This window comes from Puma concolor, chromosome B2, assembly GCF_028749965.1.
Source record: "Puma concolor isolate L17-30 chromosome B2, mPumCon1.1.hap2, whole genome shotgun sequence".
Classification (NCBI taxonomy): Eukaryota; Metazoa; Chordata; class Mammalia; order Carnivora; family Felidae; genus Puma; species Puma concolor.
In genome coordinates, this window is record NC_141671.1 from 137355652 (window position 1) to 137379078 (window position 23427).

The 23427-nt window shown below is 47.9% G+C and overlaps 2 long non-coding RNA genes across 2 annotated transcripts in view; both read left to right on the forward strand.

Annotated features, from left to right (window-relative positions):
- The window catches only part of LOC147581292 (uncharacterized), a 256335-nt gene that overhangs the window by 148983 nt on the left and 83925 nt on the right, over positions 1–23427 (forward strand). The window lies entirely within an intron of this gene.
- Positions 889–20909, forward strand: LOC147581294 (uncharacterized). Its single transcript, XR_015250884.1, has 3 exons — positions 889–964; positions 7257–7344; positions 19936–20909. It is a non-coding gene; the product is annotated as an uncharacterized LOC147581294 (long non-coding RNA).

Below are 23427 nucleotides of genomic sequence, written 5' to 3' on the forward strand. Positions count from 1 at the left end.
TGTGTAGTTTGTAGTTATAAATCGAACCAAGTTTCCAAGTTGGACGGCCCTCTGAGCTAGGAAGTGGGGGCCGTCATGTCCTTTGGCTCCTGTCTTGTGATACAGGCCTCTCCAAAGTATGGGCATCTCTCAGCATTGACAATAAAAGCTAGCGATATTGAGGGAGGCCCTGGGCGCTAGATTAAGCAGTCTGTGATTCTCATTTGTTCATCTGAACATTTCCTTCACGAGATTCTTCACACGAGGCAAATACGGCAGGGAAGGGCCTGGCTCAGAAAAACACCCTAGTGGCCGTGAGACAGAAAGCTGCAAGGGAGCAGGTGCGGAAGGGTCTGGTCTTTATTGTGATTCTCCTGTGGGCATCAGGTGGGCTCTGGGAGGTCGACAGAGTGAGAAGAACGTTCGGATCTGTCACAACCCAGGCCGGTGTCCTTGGGCAGGTGATTCTGCCCAGGCATAGAAAGGAGCAAACGAGCAATTGATGCCAAAAAGTCCAGCCCCGGATAAACACCTGCAGCAGCAACATAGTATGTTCATCAGATTGGAAGCTCGAGACGCTGCGCAGATGCGGTGCCTCTCACCCCCTCCCCCAACAGCACTGGGCTGGGAATCAAGCCTGAACGCTGCTCACTCTCTGTGATTTTCAGCACTGCCTTAAGGCCCGTCCCTTGCTTCCTTTATAAAGTGGGGAAATTACAGCATTAGATTTTGCATGTGTGTTAAGCCCTGTGTGTAGACACAAAGTGCCTTGTTACTATTCTGTGATTAGGAAAATACTGCATGTAGCTGCTTAGAATACTTTTCTTGCTCATTTCTGATTTAAAAAAAATAATGATCACTACCCTTAAGACCTTTGTGTTTTCTCTTCCCTTTTGCTTCTTGGTCGGTTCCCGTGGTCCGTCTGATTCTGCCAAACCACAGTCGGGTGAAGCCGGGGGGAGCTCAATGGAGTTGAGAGTGCGTGGTAAGTCTTCAAGGCCATCTCTAGGAGTAAGCCTGGAGCACCTGCCCATGAGGGACAAGCATCTGTACCCCAGAAATCTCAGGCTCTCGAATTCTGTAGTTAGATGCTCAGAGGAGTGGAAGATACTAGAGTTTTGATCCTTGTCATCTGCATATTAGACTTTCTACTTTTTGAAAAATGTTTTTAATGTTTATTATCTACTTTTGAGAGAGAGAGAGAGAGCAGGGGAGGGGCAGAGAGAGAGGGAGACACGGAACCCGAAGCAGGCTCCAGGCTCTGAGCTGTCAGCACAGAGCTTTACACAGGGCTCAAACCCATGATCCATGACATCATGACTTGAGCTGAAGTTGGACGCTTAAACCAGCTGAGCCACCCGGACGCCCCCAGACTTTCTACTTTTATTATTCAAATGTATTTGTATTATTTCTCCCTCTTGGGGTCACATTTGGCCAGTGTATGAAGGCGGCAAGCTGAGCAAGAATCCTTAATCCAAAAGCCATCCCGGTGGGCCAAAGTACAGGTGGGAAATGGCCCTCCATATACCCGAGTTCAAAGAAGGAGAGATTCATCTAACGAGGCACACCTGTGTTCCCCCAGCATTTCTCGGGGCCAGTGTTCTTAAATCAAGGACAAGGTTATGGAATAGCATCTTTAATTACACCTGCAGTCAGCCCCTCTAGGGCTCTGTGCTGTGTTCACCTCTTGAATTATATACTCCAATTAGCAGAGACCTCCCTCTGGCCTCAAGGTTTCATTTGTAGGTCTCTCCTGTCTCTGGCAGCTCCAGTTTCTGGAAGCGTCATCTGTAGGATTTCTTTCCTGCTGCCTCAGCTTGCATTCTTCCTTCTCCCAGCGACCTGTGGCTGTGAGCCAGCTAAGGGCAGAGGCTGCTCTCTCGTAACCCCCCTCCGCCTGCCCCCCACCCCCCCCCCCTGCTGGCTATCTCTCCTGGCTCTTCCCTGAACTGGTCTCTATCTGTCCACAGTATTTTAATGAAGATGTTGCCCAGCATTCCCAGAAGGAAGCAACGTTCCCTTTTTTAGCCAGAAAGTCTCAGGGGGAAAAGCATTTTTAGGAGAAGAAGACCCTCCTTCATCAAACATGGACCCTGCTGACTTTTCCTCCTAAAACCAGAAAAATCCAGTTGATTTTTAAAATCTTCATCGCTCGATGAATCATTGGAAAAGGAGCCAGAAAATAGGGAGTTTTCTTTCACGTGACCCACATATTAACCCTAAAAGGATTTGGCTTCCTGGAATATCTATTAGGAAGGTCGAGAGTAATTTTTAAAAAAAACCGTTAAAGTAAATTATTTCTGGTGTACAGAAAAATCTAGGGAGTGATATCAAAATACTGATTGCTCTATCGCACTCTATCATCTATCTATGTATCTATTTGTCATTCCAGATTATATCGAAGCCCTGGCTGACCCCTGCCTCTCCATCTGTATAGGCAGCTTTTAACGTGAATTTGATATTTGTCCTTCCCATGGGGTTCCCCATAATTCCACTACTTATGGAAGTTCCACAAATGTGACTACGTGAAGAACTTTACGTCAATAGGATCACACTCCATTTCTCTATCTGCAACGTGCTTTTTACACGTGAGAATTTCCTGTCTTAATGCTCGTGGCCACCACATTTATTCTAAGGGAGGCGTCCATTTGCTCGCGGATTTAGGTCAGCTCTGACTTCTAGTGATTACGAACAATGCGATGATGGCCGATGGGCTGGTCGAAAGTGTGAATCTGTATGTGTGATAATGTCCACAGGTGAGATGATCAGACAAGTTTGGAAAACTCCAGGGCAAACTTTTCAAACGTTTTCTGGAAAGGGCCAGACCATACATATTTTAAGCTCTGTGGGCCACAGAGGTTTGTTTTTTTTTTTCTTTAAGTTTATTTATTTATTTTGAGACAGAGAGAGAGCAGGGGAGGGGCAGAGGGGGAGACTCTCCAGCAGGCTCCGTGCTATCAGCACAGTGCCCGACATGGGGCTCAGACTCACAAACCGCGAGATCATGACCTGAGCCAAAACCAAGAGTCAGACACTTAACCGACTGAGCCGGCCAGGCACCCCTGCGGGCCACAGAGCTTTTGACAGGCTCTGCCCTTCATCTCTCCCTCCTGCCACCTTCTTTACAACCTTGTAAAAACATAAAAACCATTTCTAACTCGAGAGCTGTGCCCGCTGGATTTGGCCATCTTGGCATCGTGCCCAGCCCTGGCCTGAGGACTGCTGGGAAGAAGGCTCTCCGTGCCTCTACACTTACTAGATATCATCAAATGTGCTTCTGGAGAAGCACAAAAGCTGTCACCTCCCCTTTCTGCCCGACAGTCCAGGATGACTGATTTCCTCCCTCCCTCCCTTCTTCCCTTCCTTCCTTTTGACATGTTGCTTCCGCAAACCTTTATCGTGTCTTTCCATACGGAACTTCTTGCCTGCGCTCAGATGCGTATCGCGTACATCTGAAGAATTCTATAGAGTTCTAATAGAGTGAGGCTTACCCCACTTCCAGAAACCCGAGGGTGGCCTGGGCAGGGGGGCAGCCTGGGAACTGTCTCGTGCCTCTAGGGGGCGGAGCTCCAGCGCAGATGCCGTTATGGGGACAAATGGGAGAGGCGGTGCTCGTTGGAAACGTAGCCATAAACTACGGGAAAGTAGTTTCCGTAAAACTATGGAAAAGTAGGGCGCGAACTACTTGGCATAGTAATGGTGCAAGCTGATTAAGGCTTTTGATTTTTATGACACTCTGGGGGGTGGAGAACATATGGGGAATGGAGGTAATCCTGGAAGACAAAGAAAATATTAACACACAACAGTCTTGAAAATATAGAAGTGTGACAGGTCTCGAGGGGCTGAGTACGAGGTCCATCTTTATGATGACAATGTCTGGTAAGGAGCTCCGAGAAAACGAGGAAATCCCTGGCCATAGGCAGTGGGGCTTCGAACAAGCTCACAGCAGTCACCCTGGACACGTTTTAAAGTTAGAGTTACAGGGGCGCCTGGGTGGCGCAGTCGGTTGGCGTCCGACTTCAGCCAGGTCATGATCTCGCGGTCCGTGAGTTCGAGCCCCGCGTCGGGCTCTGGGCTGATGGCTCAGAGCCTGGAGCCTGTTTCCGATTCTGTGTCTCCCTCTCTCTCTGCTCCTTCCCCGTTCATGCTCTGTCTCTCTCTGTCCCAAAAATAAATAAACGTTGAAAAAAAAAATTAAAAAAAAAAAAAAAAAAAAAAAAGTTAGAGTTACAATGTTAGAGGAATGGGTTGGCTCTGCTGAATCTGCGAAGAAAGGATTTTGTTCTCACAAAGTCTGTTGGCCCGGATAAAACCTGGCATCCCGGGAGACCAGGGAAATTCTAAATGGCCCTGTGGCCCTACAGGTGCCGCATCATCTGGCTTTGGGAAGGACACGGGAAGAGAAGTGGTAGGCGTGGAGGGTTCGGGAAGGCGGAGACGGTGGCGGCCGAGCTCTCTGCAACCCCCTCCCCCCGGGGGGCGTGGGAGCAAAGGGAAAGTCACCGGGGGCAACCGGAGGAGCCCCACGAAACCAGCAGTTTGCCGTCTGCGTGGACAGGGAGGACGCTGGAGCGAGTCCCAGGCACGGCCAGGAGAGGCGCTGTTTGCCAGTTTCCCAGCTGGCGTGTCCACACTCTCCCATCCCGCACGCCCGCCCCGGACGCTGGCTCACGAGCACACACTGTGCGTAGCTGGGCCCGCATCCCGCACTCCCCTCCCCTCTCTGGCCACTTCTCAGTCCGCTAACCCCCAGGGAGGCACCAGCTCGGCGGCGCTCCTCCGAGGTGACACCGGGCCTCCTGTGAAGATGCCACACACCTGTCCAAAGGCCCATGTCTTGCTCCGGGGTAGGTCAGGCGGTTCCCTCCCCGCCTCTGACATCACACGGTGGCCTGCTCGGCGGTGCTTGAGGACACCCCACACAGGCTCTGTGTCGCCGGGGACAGCAGCCTGGGACACCGGGGACCGACAGCAGCTACAACGCCTGTTCGGTTTCCTGCTCGTGTGTCTCTGAAGAGATGGGCCGACTGATGGGAAAGAGCTTCTTCCTCTGTCTCCATGCCAACAGCGGGCGTACAGGTGCTGTCTGTCTTCCTCTGTCCTCCCCAAGCCACCTGCCAGGACAGCCCCGGTGGCAGCGTATTGATTACCCCCTCGAACTGACTCTCAGTGACCTCAGGCCACCCTGTCTTTATTCTTTCCAGATGAAGCTGAGCGCCTTCCTTTAGTGTCCCATTTTGAGGCCGATGTTGCAAGGTCTGAAAGAAAAGAAATAGATGCCTGACATCGGTAAGAAATATGCCCTTGGAATTTAATAACGGGTACCAGCGTGGCATTCTAGTGTTTAAAACGTGTTTTCATTTGGTATCCGCATCAACTCTATCGAGTAGGTGAGGCAAGCAGGATTATTCGGAAAAAAAATTTTTTGTACTGTTGCTTTGTAGATGAGGGATTTAAAGCTCGAGGAGAATTTCTGAAGAGGTGTTAGGCCTTCCCAGAAATTTCTGAACTTCCCAGAGCCGGTACAGGATGGGTCTGGGGCTCAGATCCAGATCTTCAATGCTTAATCCTGTGATTTTCAAATAACATTTCAGTCAGGGCCCTTTGGAGAAACAGAACCAAGGACACATAAATACACGTGTGCGTGTGTCTGTATATGCATAGGTGTCTATGTGTATGTCTATGTGTATGTGTATTTCGATGTGTATGTGTGTGTGTGTATAATTTATCATTTTAAGGAATTTATTTATGTGTTGTAGAGGCTGGAAAGTTCAAAACCTGTTGGACAGAATGCCAGGCTGGGAACCCAAGCAAGAGTTAGTGTTGTAGCTTTGAGGCAGAACCTCTCTTCTGTGGGAAACTTCAGCATTTTTTGTTTTGTTTAAAACCTTTTTTTTAATGTTTATTTATTTTTGAGAGAGGGAGGGAGACAGAGTGTGAGCAGGGGAAGGGCAGAGGGAGAGGGAAACACAGACTCTGAAGCGGGCTCCAGGCTCCGAGCTGCCAACACAGAGCCCAACGCGGGACTCGAACCCACAAGCGGTGAGATCATGACCTGAGCCGAAGTCAGACGCTTAACCGACTGAGCCACCCCGGGGGCTCCAGCATGACATTTAAATAATTGATGAAATACTACCTTATGGAGGAGAATCCCCCCAAAAGAATCAAAAGTAAGTTTAATACATTAGTTTGCTAGGGCTGCTGCAAACTGGATGCCTTAAACAGAAACATATTCTCTCTTACTTAGTTCATTAGGCCAGAAGGCCAAGATCAAGGTGTTGGCAATGTTGGTTTCTCCTGAGGCGTGTGAAGGAGAAGATTTCCTAGCTTTTGGGAGCCCAAGGTGTCCCGTAGCTTGTAGATGGCCGTCTTCTCCCCGTGTGTCTACATTGTCATTGTCTTCTTTCTATGTCTGTCTGTCTCTGTGTCCAAATTTCCCCTTCTTATAAGAATACCAGTCATATTGGATTAGGGCCCACCCTAATGACTTTACCATACCTTGATCATCTGCAAATATGCTATTTCCAAATACGGTCATATACACAGGTATGGGGTCGGGGCTAGGATTTCAAAATCTTTTAAGGGAGACACAGTTCAACCCACAGCACCCATCTTTCGTACTGGGCTTGTCGAACTGTAAGCTGTGTTTACGCTCTGCTCCTGAGGCAGTGCCCTGTAGCTGAAAAACAAATTGCCAATTCCAAACTTCACTGTGGTATATGCCCACGGCCCCCAGCCAGACTGATGTTGGGGGCCACAGTAGAGTTATTTTAACATTTACTGTGGTTATCATTTAGCATCTTTTTTTTTTTAATTCAGCATCTTTTTTATAGCTTATCTGTTTATCTTTAGCTCATGTAGTTGGTGGTGTTCGTGCTGAAGGATGGGTTGGAATGAAAAATAGGAACAAAAAGCTATGACGAGGGCCGAGCACACAGGATGCACGATGCTATTTGCTTCGGAAGGAAGAGAGCTCGCTGGAATATTAGAGATAATGCCAGATAATTTCTTAAAGCCTTACTACATGGTTGTTGATTTACATGCTGTGACAAGTTATATCTCCCACGTTACATTTATTCCCATGTAAGAATTAGTTTTGGTTGTTCAAGGCCTTCGGGCTGAATTCCTCCCAGGGAATGCTACCGCCGTGTATATGTGTAACACCGTGTACTCTTCCTACCCTTTTCACGAGTAGCGCCTATTTGGCACAGATGTCATATCACAAGATATCACCCTGAAGTATAGGGAAGGTGATTGTCCCCATTTTTTTTTTACAGGTGCAGTGACTGTGATACAGAGTAATGGGAGGCAGAGCCTGGCGATCCCATCCTGGACTCATTCCATGGCCACAGGTGGAAGATCATGGTAGGAGACACTATCACACCACTGAGTTCCCTAACCCTAACCCTAACCCTAACCCTAACCCTAACAAGGAACTGGTTCTAAAGCCCTTGAGGAAGACGGAAACATTCTTACTGATGGAAAAAGATGAAATTGCCCAGTGTTGAGTCATTCCGCTGACTACTATTTCTCCTTGAAGTGGAAATCAAATGTTTGACTGGTGGACCATCCTGAGGTCTCCTCCTTTCAAAAGTGATTGGCCAGGGGCGCCTGGGTGGCTCAGTCGGTTGAGCGTCCGACTTCAGCTCCGGTCACGATCTCACAGTCCGTGGGTTCGAGCCGCGCGTCGGGCTCTGGGCTGACGGCTCGGAGCCTGGAGCCCGCTTCGGATTCTGTGTCTCCCTCTCTTTCTGCCCCATCCCCACTCATGCTCTGTCTCTCTCTGTCTTAAAAAAAAAAAAAAAGTGGCTGAACATCAACTGCCTGATTGAAGTCAGTCTTGCTGTTAACTGAAGATCTTAGCTGGGCGGGGCCAATCACTCCAGACAACACGTTTGTCACCTGGTGGGAATAGTTCCTGGTCTAGCTGCTCCAGGCACTCCACAGTCTCACACAAATATCTGTCTATCTTGTCATCATCTTCCTTCAGACGAGATCAGACACTTTCCCCTCTTGCTGCACCTGTCTGGAGGGAACTATACAACGTTAGGGCCTTAGATGCCCTTGGGCACAGGCAGACTTGCTGGCCAGTCAAGAAACGGGAAGCAGGGGGGTGCCGAGCAAGTCCAATCGAGAGCCTGTCACATGCAGGAAGTTCTGCTGGCTGCTGGAGTTCAGCCACGAAATGATAGAAATGGCCCCTATTTTCTGAGGACCTACTATGGGCCAGCACAGCACTAAGCACTTCCCATGTATTACTTTTTTAAATGTTTGTCTATTTATTTTGAAAGAGAGAGCACGAACAGGAAAGGGGCAGAGAGAGAGAGAGAGAGAGAATCTTACGCAGGCTCCGTGCTGCCAGCCCAGAGCCCGACGTGGGGCTCGAATCCACGAACCGTGAGATCATGACCTGAGCCAAAACCGAGTTGGACGCCCAGCCGACTGAGCCCCCCAGGTGCCCCTCCCATGTATCACTTCGTTTAATCCTCATGACTTTCTTGTGAGACTGGTAGGAACCATTGCTATCCCTTTTCACAAATAAAACTGAGCCTCAGGGTTGTTAGAGAACTTGACTAGGAATCCAGCTAAGAGTAGGAAAGCTGGGACATTAACCTAGTTGGTGTGACTTCAGAGCAAGGTCTTAACAGCACTGTAGGAACATTGAGCGGTTTACGGGCTAGCGGGAGAGGCAGGCAAGCCAACAGGCATTATGATATGATAAGGTTACTTTTTTGTATAAACACGACTGGACCAAGGGGTGCTCGGATATTAGGTCAAGCATCACTCTGGGTATTTCTGCAAAGGTGTTTTTAGACGGGGTTAGCATTTAAATTGGTACATTAAGTAAAGCAGATTGCCCTCCCTTGTGTGGGTGGACCCCACCCAATCAATTGAAGGCCCGAACAGGAAAAAAAAAAAAAAAAAAAAAGGGCCGATCCTCCCCCAGGTAAAGGAAAATTCCTTCTGCCTGACTGTCTTAGGACTGGGACTTGAGTTTTTTTCTGCCTTTGGATGCGAACTGAAATTCTGGCTCTTTGTGGATCTCTAGCCTGCTGGCCGTTGGCCTGCAACCATACCATTGGCTCTCCTGTTCTCCGGCTTTCAGACTTGGACAACAACAACGCTATTGGCTCTCATGGGTCTCTAGCTTGACAACACCCCCTGCAGATTTTCAGACTTGCCCACTTCCGTAATCAACTGGCTCCATGAGCCGATTACTTATAATAGATCTCTTTACACACACACACACCCCTTCTATTGCCTATTGGTTCTGTTTCTCTGGAGAACCCTGAATACACAGCCTGTCACACCGCATCTCAGAATCTTATTACTGCCTGTTTGTGTCTCTTCACTGGGCCACAAACTCTGGGTGGGCGGGGACCAGGTTCGCTTGTTCACTGCCGTATCCTCGGCACCTGCCGTGGTGTGTGTGGGGTAAGAACTAGCAGAACGCCTGTGGATTAACTGATGGAGTGAATGAGGTGCTGGGACCCAAAAGATGAGTGGGAATGAGCCAGGAGAAGGCATAGGAGGCGGTAGGGCTGGACACTGGAGAAGGATGTTCTAGCGAGCGTCTGACTGAGAACGGGCACCGTGAGTCTCAGACATCAGCGACTTCAGCAGGGTTGGAGGAGTCAGCAAGAGTCAGAAGGGCTGGAGCTGGATAGGTCACAACGAGCGTCCTGTGCACTGTTAAGCTGTTTGGACTTTATCCAAATGGGGAACCCCTGACGATCTTGAGGGTCTGGAATTTATCCAGCAGTGTGGCCTTGGCTGGGGTATTAACGCCATCTGGGCCTAGGTTTTGGTGGTGGTGGTTGGTTTGTTTTGTTTCTTTTTGTCATTTGACAAATGAGGGAAATAGCTGCCTGGACCGACTCTGAGAACCCCCAGTGCCGGGTCAGGGGAGGCGTGCTGGGTCAGGGGAGGCGTGCTGGTGATCTGAAGGGGGCTGGTGGGCAGGGCCCGGTGTGCGTGCGGGGACGGGTCCCACCTCACCTTTGGTGCGTGAATACAACTCTCAGGAGCAATCGTCGGCAACATGTGATAAATAAGTCTCCAGTGGCCTCAAAGAGTTAGGGGATGCCTTCCTGGCATACCCAACATCGAGGGAGTTATTTCTGTCTTGGGAGCGTCTAGAATAAATGATGTCTAGGAAGATTCCCCGGGGAAGAATCACAACAGCATGAGCAAGAGTCTCTGTGTTGAAAGCAAGGGCCTCTGAGTCCCAAGTTCAAAAATCTTGGACCCATTTAAGACCCATGTGTCTCCATGTGCTGGTTGGTATTTACCCATGCTCATACTCTGTGCGGGTCTGCTGCCCACGAGACCTTTTCATTGTTCGAGTGTACTGCTCTGTACGGGGATATGTGAAGGTGCGTAAATTAAAAAAAATACTGCAAAGCCTTCCAAATCCCAGTTTGTCCTCAGGAGAAACATTTTATTTTGCTGAGCTCACAAGAAGAAGAGAGGCGCGTTGGTTTTCCTGCATTATGGCAGACAGAAAAGCATGGACAGTGTTTTGTTTTTGGTACCGAGCTGATAGAACTCTAGCAAATGCCTGGAAACTTCCAGTGGCTTGTGCAGCCGTAGCCGACGGGGGTTGCAAGTGACAGGCTGGGGTTTTTCATGTGGGAGCATTCTTGGGAACTTGGACTCTGTTGTTACCCTTACGTGAGCATCAAAAGAATCGAACGTGACTCATAGAATGGGTACTTAGAAAGTCAAACTGGTACCATCTAGAATGGAAATACTGCCAAATGAAGACAGAAAAGTATTGTCTAGCCTAAGGCAAGGTTTCTTTTTTAGTTTATTTATTTATTTTTTAGAGTAAGCTCTACACGCAACGTGGGACTCAAGCTCACCACCCTGAGATCAAGAGTCGCACGCTCTTCCGATTGAGCCAGCCAGTCGCAAAGAATTTTTTTCCTTTCGCTTTTGCATTTGACTTCTTGTGTATGACCCTCCCCTTTCCCTGCCTCTCTTGTCCTCTCTGCACCCTTAAACTTGTCCCTGCATCTTTCCTGAACTCCTATTTCTGTGGGTGTCATTTCAGGACAGCAAGGTTGAGGGCCCTGAGAACGAGCAGGTGACTCACTCAATGGAGGCCACTCACAAATGAAATTCATCTAGCTGCCTATCCAGCGACTGTCACACACTTAGTGAATTGTCCCTTGTTTCCAAGGGCCGGTGAGGCTGAATAAGCAGATTGGTGACAGTTACTAACTATCTAGGCCCCGCATGGCAGGGACCGAGCGCAAAACTCTGAGTGTGGCCCCCAAGTGCTGTAGGAATTCAGAGAACGAGGAATGAAATTCTGGTGGGCAAAGAGGAACACTCACAGTGTTGGGGAGTCACATGAGCAAAGACAGAGAGGTGAGAAATCAGGAGAAGACCAACCGGGCTGGAGTGAAGGGTGGTAAGCCCCAGCAGGTGGACAAGCAGAGAACGAAGCAGGCCTAGGAGCAGTTGATAGAAGTGTTCCCTTGAGGGGGTGTAGAACCCCACTTCTGAAGGCTTATCCAACTCTTGCTCTGTCTTTTCTGCTCCTCCATAACTTTATTTAGATCTCCTGTTATAGCCCTAACTGGTTGCATCATAATGTACCATCTGTCATTATTTTCACGGGTGTCCAAATGTAATTATCACCCATAAGGTCTTAAAGGAAAGGGCTCTCAGAGTGATCTGTGGCACATAAGAGGTGCTCAATACAGATGAATTCATGTCTATACTCTCACGGGTAGCACAGAGCCTGGCATATTGTGGGCCTTCAGCATATCTCTACTGAAAGTTGGGGTTCAGTTGCCCTCAGAGTCCACTATAGTTATTTTATGTAGAAAGGGATTTAATGCAGGGCATTAGCTGCTTACAGAATTGTTGGAGCTAAAGGAGTGGGATTCTAGGCTGGGCCCCCAGGAATGGGTCACAGGAGAATGTGTGCACAGGACAGCGACACTAAGTGAACTTCAGGAATCCGGGCAATTGGTAAACCACCGTAACAAATGCAAGGCTCCAGGGCCTATCCCTTAGTCATACTCCAAGGATCAGGAAGTAGCCATTGCAAATGCTGGTTCCAGGGACACACTGTCCCAGCTTTGGTCCTGGGATCAAAACCTACCATCAAGCCTGTCGGCCCCAAAACTAAACCGTGCCTGTGAGCCCTGCTTCCCTCCCCACTTAACTCAGTCCCTTATTCAAGGCTGCATGAGTGCATTTGAATGGCAAATCCCAATCCCTTAGGAAACACTAGTTGCAGGGGGTCTGGGAAAATCTGCTTATAATCTGTCCAGGATGACTGTAATATATGAAAGTCCTTAGCAAAATGTTGGAATAAAGAGCGAGTGACCATTTCTGCTGCACCAAGTATCTAGAATATTCCTCCGTCCAGTCTGTGCTGTTAAAGCCCAATGCCGGGAGTTGGCAAGAGGGCAAATTCTCATTAGCTTCCTATTTGAAACATACGTGGTTTAACACATCGACCCAGGAAGGTCCAAACACTCACTCTGCCCGCTGTCTCCAGTGTGTGTGCTCAAGGCAACCACAGTTGGGAGAAATGACTTGCTAAACCGGTCGGTCTGGGGTAAGCCCCACGATAATTTCTGACGATGGCCACGTTTGTGGGCCGGAGACACAGAGTCAGATGAGTCAAAGGCAGCCCATCGGTCTCCCTTTCTTTCTCTTCAAATCTTGTTCGCAGACTGCTTCGCCAAGACGGGATGGTTGATGGTAGCTCTCGTTAAAGTTGAGGTTCTCAAACTTTGAAGAAGGTTTCCGGAAGCCTGCCTTTAACAGGATTTAGAAGCGGGGCTGGGGGACACCTTGCCAGCCTCTGCGTCCATATTAGCTCCAGGGCCAGGTAGGTTTAGGGTTCCCGAGGGAGGGCAGCTCCACCCACGTCGTGGGAGACTTCTTGATGTTGGACTCCAGCCGCAGGATCCGTGAAGCGACGCCTCCGTGCCCGCCCTCCCCCACCCCTAAAAAGGAACCTACCACTAAGTTAACGGATTCGCATTGTAGAGTCTGCAGCTATCCCAGGGCTGGGACAACACAGCTCCCTTTTTCTGATGATAAAGGTACCAAATGCTTTTTCTTAGAATATTGGAAAATATGTCCAAGAGGAAGAGGGGGAAAAACAACTCATTGTTGTACCACACAGTAACATTTTGGGCACTTCTCCTTCTCGTCTTTTTTTCTCACAGTCATGGCATTCTTAAACCAATCCAACAATACAGGTCTGCATTTATCTGAGCGAGGGTTTTATCATGTGGATGTCGATGCCTCCTCTCGTAGAGACGTTAGCGGGCAGACATCACCGCTTGACCGTTGGCAACTTTCATCACTTGGAGAAAATTCTTTTTTTTTTTTTACAAATAACTTATATATATATATATATATATATATATATATATATATATATATAAACTGGTATAGGTATAGCCCATATTTTTAGGCTGTTGCCCATGGTGATAGGTAACATTTGGCCCTCGCTGTCTGGAAGGTATGAAGAAAGGCCCACAGTCTTCTCCAGTCAACAAAGAAACTGCTAGAATCACCAAGGGGCTGGCTGGTGTCTGGCGGGTGTGAGGAGGTGCGCTGAATTAATGAGGGCTTTTGTGCTCCAAAAAGTGTGTGGACAAAGGCTGTGCTAACGGGAAGCATCTCCACAACTCCCCTGACATATGTTCTGCCTCTGCGATGTAAGCCCACAGAAAGTTAGCATATGGCTTTCTTTCTCAGTCCCCAGGGGAAACACAACAGGCCGGGGCCTGTGTGCTAGCCTGCCGTGGCCCTCGCTCTGGAAAAAGGAGCGTCTGTAGCATCGCTATCAATAAAGATCCTTCAGCGGGCTCCCACCAGGCCTGGCCTAGCTTGACCCCGTGGCGGGTGAGTGGGAAGGCCAATCCCAGCTGATTTCTAGGCTGAACAGCCAACCCCGGCGGCAGCTAGGGTTTGGCCTTGGGTTTGAGGTTAAATATAGCCTCGCACTTCTTCTAGAGTCACCCTTCGGCGTCTCAAAAGGGCAAATTGGTCTCAAAGTGATTCTCTTGAGGGGGCAAGCAAAACAAAACAAAACAAACAAGCACATCCATTTTCTCTCCCGGGGCTGCACGGTTTGCAGAGACATAAAAGGTTTTGCCGTGAACTGGCTTCTCGGATCTTCCCGAGGAGACGGACCTGCAGAAAAGCACGGGCCGGGGGCAAAACCAGCCACTCGGCCCTGGCACTGTCCATTCTTCTCGTTCTCTCCACTGGGATTCCGCCCCCGCCCTTTCCTTTTTATTGCTGACCCGGCGGAAGCCTCCAGGAAACATGGCCCCGGAGAAGTTAACTCGGCAGGAAAGCAGGGGGAGAGGAGAGAGGCTGAAGAGCCGAGGTATTCAGGTCAGGTTAGCGCTGTGGGCTTCAGCCTTTTCTGAAGTGCGCGTGCAGAGCAGGCGTGCAGCCTTCCATCTGTTCTGGTGATAAACCAGGCTTGTGTTGATGGCTGGACTTTGACAAAAAACACGTGCGGCCAGGACAACGTTGTTTCCCTGCCCCGCTCGGTGGCAAGCACGCTGAGGGCACTTTCCACCCGAAAGCGACCGGTGAAGGAGGTGTGATATGGTGATTTATAATAAAAATTACACATTTGGTTTTCATCCCTGTTTGGGGCACAGAGCTCCTAAAACCCTTGCAATTTCCTAAGTGATGAGGGCAATACAGGCATCTCTTGTTCTACTGATGAGGTGGCTTTGGAAAGCAGTCCCCTCCCCCACCAGAGAACCAGAAGGATGGGGGCTGCTGGCCAGAGAGGCCAACCCTGGAATTGGCCAACCCTTTCCAGTCCCGCCCCCTAACCTCGGGAACGGGAGAGGGGCTCACGGTTGAGTCGATCATTAATGGCCAAGGATTTAATCAGTTGCATCTATGAAATGAAGCCTCTCTACAAACCTGAAGGACAGGGTTTGGAAATCTTCTGGATCGGTGGGCACAGGAGGATGCAGGGAGAATGGTGCCCAGAGAGGGCCTGAAAGCTGTGCCCTTTTTCTCTTCCCTTGCCCTATGCCCCTCTTCCACCTGGCCGTTCCTAAGTCGCATCCTTTTATGGTACACTGTTAATCTACCAAGTGAAATGTTTCTCTGAGTTTTGTGAGCCACTCTAGCAAATGAGTAGGATCTAAGGAGGGGGTCGTTGGAAGTTCCAATCCATGGCCAGTCACTTAGAAGCACAGGTGGCCACCCGGGCTTGCAATTGGCATTTGAAGTGCGTGTGTGTGTGGGGGGGGGTGGGGTACGGGGGGCAGTGTTGTGGACTGAGTCCTTAACCTGTGGGATCTGATGCTATCTCTGGGTAGACAGCATCAGAATTGAGTTGAATTCTATAACACACAGCTGTTGTGGGAGAGTTGCTTGTCAGTGGGGAGTCCCTGTGCCCACCCCCCACACATTAGAATTGGCGCAAAATCATGAAGGCTAACATACACGTCTGTGGTGAAATAACTTCCGTGCTTCCCAATCTTTTCTGTATCATGGCATGAGTAGAAAAAAGATGTCCGACGGCATATTGTAGCAAACGGGACACGCAGAAGGCCAGACCCCTGAGAGATCAGGCCTGTAACCCACCAGGACCCTACAACGGGAACCTTCTGAATCCCATGAGCCCAGTCAGCTGTGTTATCTGAGGGGCAGGGGCTGTTCATTATAGAGCAGCTTTAAGTTCTTCAAGAGACTGATGTTCACATGATTGAGTCCTTCCTCCCTTCCTCCCCTTTGCCCCTTTTTGATTGATCGATTGATTCTTTCCATCATTAATTGAAATCTGTCTTTAGGGAATCTCAGGAAAAAGGCCCATTAAGCAAGCACAAGGTAGTGTAAACTGTACAAAGAGAATGGTCAGAGTATATGTACTGAAATATGTTTCTAAATCAGTTTCTTTCAAGCATGTGTTGCGTACTGGAATAGCCTGGGGTCTTTGTGGGTGTAGCCTCTGACCTTGCTCTCGGATTCCAGGATGGAGACCGGGAATCTGTCTTTCCACTCACCCTAGGAAGTCCTCGGTTCACACTTCGGGAAACCTGCTCAAAACAGCGTCGTCCACCATCTCTCTTCCCTTTATTGACTGAATGTCAGGATGCTTTGTAATCACCTGAGTATTTCTGGGGACTATTTAATGTTTACCTTTAACTCTCTCCTTTCCGGACTTAGGTACTTGTTGTTCAACACCAAGTATGTTCAACACCAAACATTTCTAATCTTTGTTTCCCCAAGAGCACCCAACGTCAAGCCAGAACTTCAAGGGCGGAAGGGTTTTCAGGCTTTGGTGTCACTGCTCTCCAGGACTGCTTGAAGGGTCTGGGCTGTTCCAAGGGGCAGGTTCCGGTGTGCTGAAAGGTGTTGTCTGCACTTGGTCTGCTTTTGCTCTGGAACTGGTTTGTCTGGACACAAGCTATGAGCTTTGCCTGCATGAAGAAAATGGCTGCAGAGTGTAAAACAAGACTCTTTGAACTTGACCAATACTTTGGGCGAGAGCTGGATGAAGTAAACAAATGCGTGAGGAACACATTCTTCGGGCCATCCCAGTGGGCCTGGGGACACCTTCCCTCTTCTTTGTCCCTGAGGCCTGGCAGATACTCTCAGGCATGTCCAGAACCTTAAGTTCTTTACTTCCATTAACAAGCCAAATAGTAGGGTGACCATTTAATCTATGTTCAGCCGGACGCCGTTGAGAGCATAGAGGATGCTGTCGGTCACACTGGACAAAAATGTACACGAGACTATATGGGGCACCTGACCGAATGCCCACTTCGAGGAGGAACTCGAGACTGTCAGTGCAAACCGAGGTAAACCCTGTGATTTCGGCCAGTTCATTCATAGAAGTCTGTCTGATCTGTCCTTGCCAGACTGCGACAATGAGGTCCACCTGCCAGCTATAGAAACTTGGCAGACCCACTGGCCTTTGCGGACTTGTCTTCTTTTCCGTCAAAGGAGCAGAGTCCTCACCCCAGGACGGTTCTGAGGCTCAGCACTAAGGAGACACTAAGAGACTGTGCTGTAGTCTCTCTTCTTATTTTCTGTTCTCTCCCCATTTCATTCAGCACCCATGCCTCCTCCTACACCAACTTGTGAATGGTGGCACCTATGATTATTGTTACTCATTTTAAAACTCCTTTCTTTTTAATGTTTATTTATTTTTGAGAGAGAGAGAGAGAGAGAGAGAGCATGCATGAGCATGTGCCAGTGGGGCAGGGGCAGAGAGAGAGGGAGACAGAGGATCCCAAGCAGGCTTTGCACTGTTAGCAGAAAGCCCAATGCGGGGCTCGAACTCATGACCCGTGAGATCATGACCTGAGCTGAAGTTGGATGCTTAACCGACTGAGCCACCCAAGCACCCCTCAAAACTCCTTTCAATGTACAAACAAACTCGATAACAAATCAAAGACTATTTAACTGTGGACATATTGTTTCTTTAGTGTTTCATTTCCTTTTGTCTTCATGTCCCTTTCAAGCACATTGTACGTCCCTTTCCTGGAGGCTGGGAGCCCAGAGCATCCATCTAGTGTTAACACCTTGCATAGCTGGGGGATGCTGTAGAAGTGAGTTCTAGCAAGTGAATTGAGCTCATTAAGTTCCGGCAATAGTCATGAGGCTAAAAGTAGTTCTTTCTTAATGGTACTAGGAGCCGGGGATGCCCTCAGTTTAGAGTGATGAGAATTTTTCTGAGTTTCATTCTGCTGCCATCTGAGACAGCACCTGCTGTGAAAGGGAGGGTAAAATGCCGCAAATGTTACCAGAAAGAGGGTGAGTCAGAGGAAAGCCTGCAGGGGTTTCCCGAGCTCTGGAGACAGAGAGCCCATCAGCCCTAGAACATGGAGGGAAGAGGTTTTAGATGTGTTCGCTTGCTGATGAGTTGATAAGATTCAGCGTTTATTTAGGACCATCCTTTAAAACAGGCGTGGGCATCACGGGGATAAAAGGCATTGCGTGTCAACTATATTTCAATAAAATAAGATAAATAAAAATAATTTAAAAAAAACAACCCAGAAGAGGGTAAGCTGGTCCGTGAGTAGAATCTAGCCTGATGTCTGTTTTTGTAGGGTCCTGAAGCTAAGCATAGTGTTTCCATTTTCAAATGACTGGGGGGGGTTGGGGGGGGGGCGGTGGCGGGGATGAAGAGAAGAATGACATTTCACAACATGTGAAAAGTATATGAAATTCAAATTTCAGTATCCACAAATAAAGTTTTATTGGAACACGGCCATGCCCATTTGCCCACGTATGGTCTACGGCTGCTTTCTGCTGTTAACAGCCCAGCAGTTCCTCTCTCTCTCTCTCTCTCTCTCTCTCTCAAAAATACATGCCCACCGTTTGGTGCGTTATAAATTGTAGTGATGCAGTTGTAACTCAGCAGCATTTGGGGTTCCTCCCCTGCTGCCATACGAGGACCTTTCATTTTATTTTTTATTACCGGCTATTCCAAAGGCTTCAAATTACAGGGCGCGGGAGAGTGGGAGAGTGAATCTGAGGCAATGGGTTCCAACTCATTAGGGGATGTGGGTGATTTCGCTGACCTTGTAGACCAAAGAACTCCACAATTTACCTTGCTTGTTTTCATTTTTAAATTCATGCTTACAGGGGGTTGGAGATTGAGATGGGGTGGAATTTGGCTATTTAACTGCACTAGGCTCACCTAATGGTTGTTTTCAAATACCTATTTCATGTTCAAAAAGAGCTGTTCCAGCGATTTTTCTTGGAATCCATTTTTGTTAATGGAAAATGCTATCTCTTGTTATGCAACTTACTATATGTCTATATAATATGCATAGCTTTATATATATGTATGTACATATATTTTTTTATTTGTAGTTATATAACAAGGATACATAATATCCTTGATTTCGCCCCTTGGCCCACAAAGCCTGAAGTATATACTCCTTGGCCCTTTACAGAAAAAATCTGCCTCCCATAGCTTTAAAAGTTCCTGTCGATCCCTAGAAAAGTCCAGAGTCCTAGCATTCACCGGCGTGTGGCTAAGCCCAGCTGTGCTCCAGTCTGATCTTACCCAATTTCCCATGTGCACCCGGGGCTGCAGCCCCTGCATGCTGACCCCCTTCCCTTTCACTTCCTGCCATTGTAGGGGCTGCTTCCTGGGTGCCCCGTGTCCTCAACCAAGATGACTGTAACGTCAGGGAGGGCACCGGACCCTGACCTTGCAGTCATCTGGCTTTATGTTTCCATGAGAGTAACGATAGCAGCTTACACCTATTGAGCACTTACTGTATACCAGGGACTGTTCCAGCTACCTTGCTTATAGCATCTAATTTAATCTTCTAGCCCACTGAGGTATATATTATTACCGTTTCCCTCTTACGGGTCACAAAACCGAGGTTCAGAGAAGGTAAGCAACCTGTCAATGTTGCACAGGTAGAAAGTGGCAAATCCGGGCTTTGAGCTCAGATGGCTTCGTTCCACACCCATGCGCTGACTGCTTTGCCACAGGGCCTCTTCGGAAACATTCCTGGGTCCTGCATGGAGGCCACCTTCATGACCCGAATGGGGGGGTCACAGACAGTGGGCCACAATTGGGTGGGGCCAACCAATGAAATGCCTTCAGGTCTCTGGGATTCAGTTTCTGCTCCTGGTTGTCCTGGGCAGCCGTGCTGGGTCAGGGGGTCTGCTCGGCAGTTCCCAAATATACACCCGCTGTCCACACTTGGATGGAGGGCTGGGGGGTACTGGAAACCCACCCGCCTCGATTTTCCGATTACTTTATTTTTTAGAACAGTATTAAATTTTAGAAAATTTGAGAACACAGTACAGAAATGCGCCTATAGTCTATATCCTTTCCCCTATTATTAACATCTTACGTTAGCATGGTAAATTTTTACAAATAACGAACGAAAATCGATACGTTTTTCTTAACGAAAGTCCCCTTAGATTTCCTTAGCTTTTACCTCATGTCCCTTTTCTGTTCCCCAGGCCCACCCAGGATACCACGCTGAAGTTTCTCGTCATGTCTTCTCAGGCTCCTCTTGGCTGTGGCGGTTTCTCAGATTTCCCTTGTTTTGATGACCTTGACAGTTTTGAGGAGGACGGGTTAAGTATTTTGTAGAAAGTCCCTCAACTGGAATTTGTCTGAGGTTTTTCTCACAATTAGACCGGGGTTGTGGGCTTGGGGGAGGAAGACCCCCAAGGTGACGTGTGATTCTCATCCGATCATATCACGGGTACTTGCTGTCACATGATTTATGCTGATGTTGACCTTGATCACCTGGCTGTGGTGTGTGTTTCAGGTTTCTCCACTGTAAATGCTACTCATTTTGGGCCTTTTTTGACCATAGGTCTAGAGCCGTGTTCTCCAGTTGGCTTTCTCAGCAATAAAGCTGAGATTTTGACCTCCACTGATCTATCTGTTATGTGTTATTTCTCGATTGATTCCATACCCGAGAAGGGAAAAAAATAAATGAATGTCGAGTGTTAAATCCCTAAGACCTCAATAGCATCGATGTGGCAAAATACTGTTCATCTTTTAAGGTTTACCAGGCATCACCTCCTCTTTGAAGCCTTCCCTGATCTCGCCAGGTGGAGTCAACGTGTCCTAGTTGTTCCCACAACCTCCACCTACATCTCTCATGGGACTTCTCACTTGTCATGATTCATTCTCCCTGCTCTTTCCTCCACAGGATTATTAGCCTCTCAAGGTCACTGGCCACGTGTATTAATCTCTATGTCCTTGCAACCTGATTTAGAGTCTGGAATGTAGAAGATACTTAGTAAATGTTTGCAGAATGAAGAACCATTCACTCCAAATCAATGAAGGTGACTTCTCCAGGATGGAGACTCAGTGGGACTCCTTTTGGCTGGAGTAAAGCAGCCCTGATGACCAGCTCCATTCTCTTTACAGTTCCGTGGGAAGGAGGCAGGGCTGCGTAGGTGGTGCGGCTGAAATAATACTTAAGTCCAGGACCCATGTGCAATTAAGACTGAGAACCCCATCAATATTTACAGCTGTTACTGAATGAGCAGCAGGAGGAAGGTAGTCCTCCCTGGCCACTAGGGCTCCTATTTGTTCAGCCTTTGAAAAGAAGTCTCAGGGCGCCTGGGTGGCGCAGTCGGTGAAGCGTCCGACTTCAGCCAGGTCACGATCTCGCGGTCCGTGAGTTCGAGCCCCGCGTCGGGCTCTGGGCTGATGGCTCAGAGCCTGGAGCCTGTTTCCGATTCTGTGTCTCCCTCTCTCTCTGCCCCTCCCCCGTTCACGCTCTGTCTCTCTCTGTCCCAAAAATAAATAAACGTTGAAAAAAAAAATTAAAAAAAAAAAAAAAAGGAAAGAAGTCTCAAAAAAGGAGTGTAGTCGTAGGAACTGGTAAGTCATAATCATAAAACTCGCTATCATTGTTGAGCAAATATGATAGGCACCATGCTAGATGCTTCATACTTCTATTTAATTCTTACAATTCTGCAAGGTAGATCATTGCCTGGACCTTACCCAAAGGTCGTAAGACTAGAGACCCAGAGAGGTAAAGCCACTCGCTCGAGGTCACAAAGCTCTGAAAGCCTGGACCTCAGTGGGTCTAATTCAAAGTTCATCCAATTTCCACGGATTCCCATCTTAACTTTTTGCTTCATTTTCTGCTTCTGTAATTAGCTGAGTCTAAGAAACTGATGTGAGAAAGGACACAGTATTGGCCAACAGAACACAGCAGATGGACCAAGGTTCTGTTCTGTTTTCAAAAATAAGTCTCCATTTTTGTCAGCTGGCCCTAAAGAATGCTGACTCTAAACTATTTCTGTACATTTTACCTGAGTCTTTACTGATATGACTTACTGTGCTTTCTTAATTTTAATATGTGCATTTTCCTACATTTTAACATCCTTTAAAATTAGAAAGCCTCTGCCAGTCGCATTCATCCTGGATTGAAATCAAGTTCCTTAAGAGTGGATGTGCAGATAGTTCTATTTACAATTGTCTCAGTTGGGGGAGGTCCTACCTGCTTGGGTTCAAATTCTCGAGGGACTATTTTATCCCCACCTTCACCCAGTGCAAGTTGAGACTTGTGAGTCTTCTGCTGTTCCTTTTTGTATTGTAGATTTATTTTCATTTCCCCCTACACTGAAGGCATAGCCTTTGGTAGACCAGCTTTATTTGGAGAGTATCCCAATACTGGCCAATTTTTTCTTTCTTATTGTTACATAAAACAAAAATGTGTCTTATACAGTCAATGGTATTTTATTGTATTTTATTGTATTTTATTTATTTTTAGAGATAGCATGAAGTGGGAGAGAGGAGCAGAGGGAAAGAGAGAGAGAGAGAGAGAGAATCTTAAGCAGGCTCCATGCTTACTGTGGAGCCTGACATGGGGCTCAGTCCCATGACCCTGGTATCATGACCTGAGCCGAAATCAAGAGTCAGACGCTCAACTGACTGAGTCACCCAGGCATTCCATAGTCAATGCTATTTTAGACCCAATAAAATACAGTTTTTTATTGAGGTCTGATGTTAGTTTCAAGCAGTGTGGTAACCAGTCTTCATGATGCCCCTCCCTGTCCCCTGTGATTCTTGCCTCCTGATATTCACACCCTTGTGAGTCCCCTTCCACATTGAAGAAGGCTGGCCTGTGCCACCAATAGGACACTATGGAAATTACATAGTGTGACTTCCAATGTTGGGTCACAAAAGCCCTTGCTGCTTCTGTCTTGTTTTCTTTTGGATCACCCATTTTGGAAGAAGCCAGCTGCCTTGTTGTGAGGACACTCAGGCAGCCCCATGGAGAGATCAATGCAAGAAGTTAAGACCTTCTGCCAACAACCAGGACTAACAACCAGGCATATGAGTGACAAACTTGAAAGCGGATCCTCCAGCCCCAGTCAAGCCTTCAGATGACTGCAGCCCTGGCCGCCATCTTGCAGCCCTGGCTGCAACCTTGTGTGAGACCCTGAGTCAGAGCCACCCACTCAAGTCACTTCCAGAATTGTGATTCACAGAAACTGTGAGATTGTAAATGCGTATTGTTTTAAGTCACTGCATTTTGGTGTGATTTAGTATATAACAATGACCACTAATACAAAAGCTAGAAAAATATGTTTAAAAAAATTTTTTTTAATGTTTATTTTATTTTTGAGACAGAGTAAGACAGAGTGCAAGTGGGGGAGGAGCAGAGAGAGGGGGAGACACAGAATCTGAAGCAGGCTCCAGGCTCTGAGCCATCAGCACAGAGCCCAACGCCGGGCTCAAACTCACGAACCGTGAGATCATGACCTGAGCCAAAGTCGGACGCTCAACCGACTGAGCCACCCAGGCACCCCTAGAAAAATATATGTTGAAACAAAAAGTTTTACTTGGTTTTTCAAAAGCAGTTTTTAGTTCTTGTTTTCTAATGATCCCTTTCTGTGTTAATTAAGAAATTTCTATTATTTTCAGGAAAATTGAGATGTAAAGAAATTACGAATATTGCTATGTCTAATGTAAAGGCA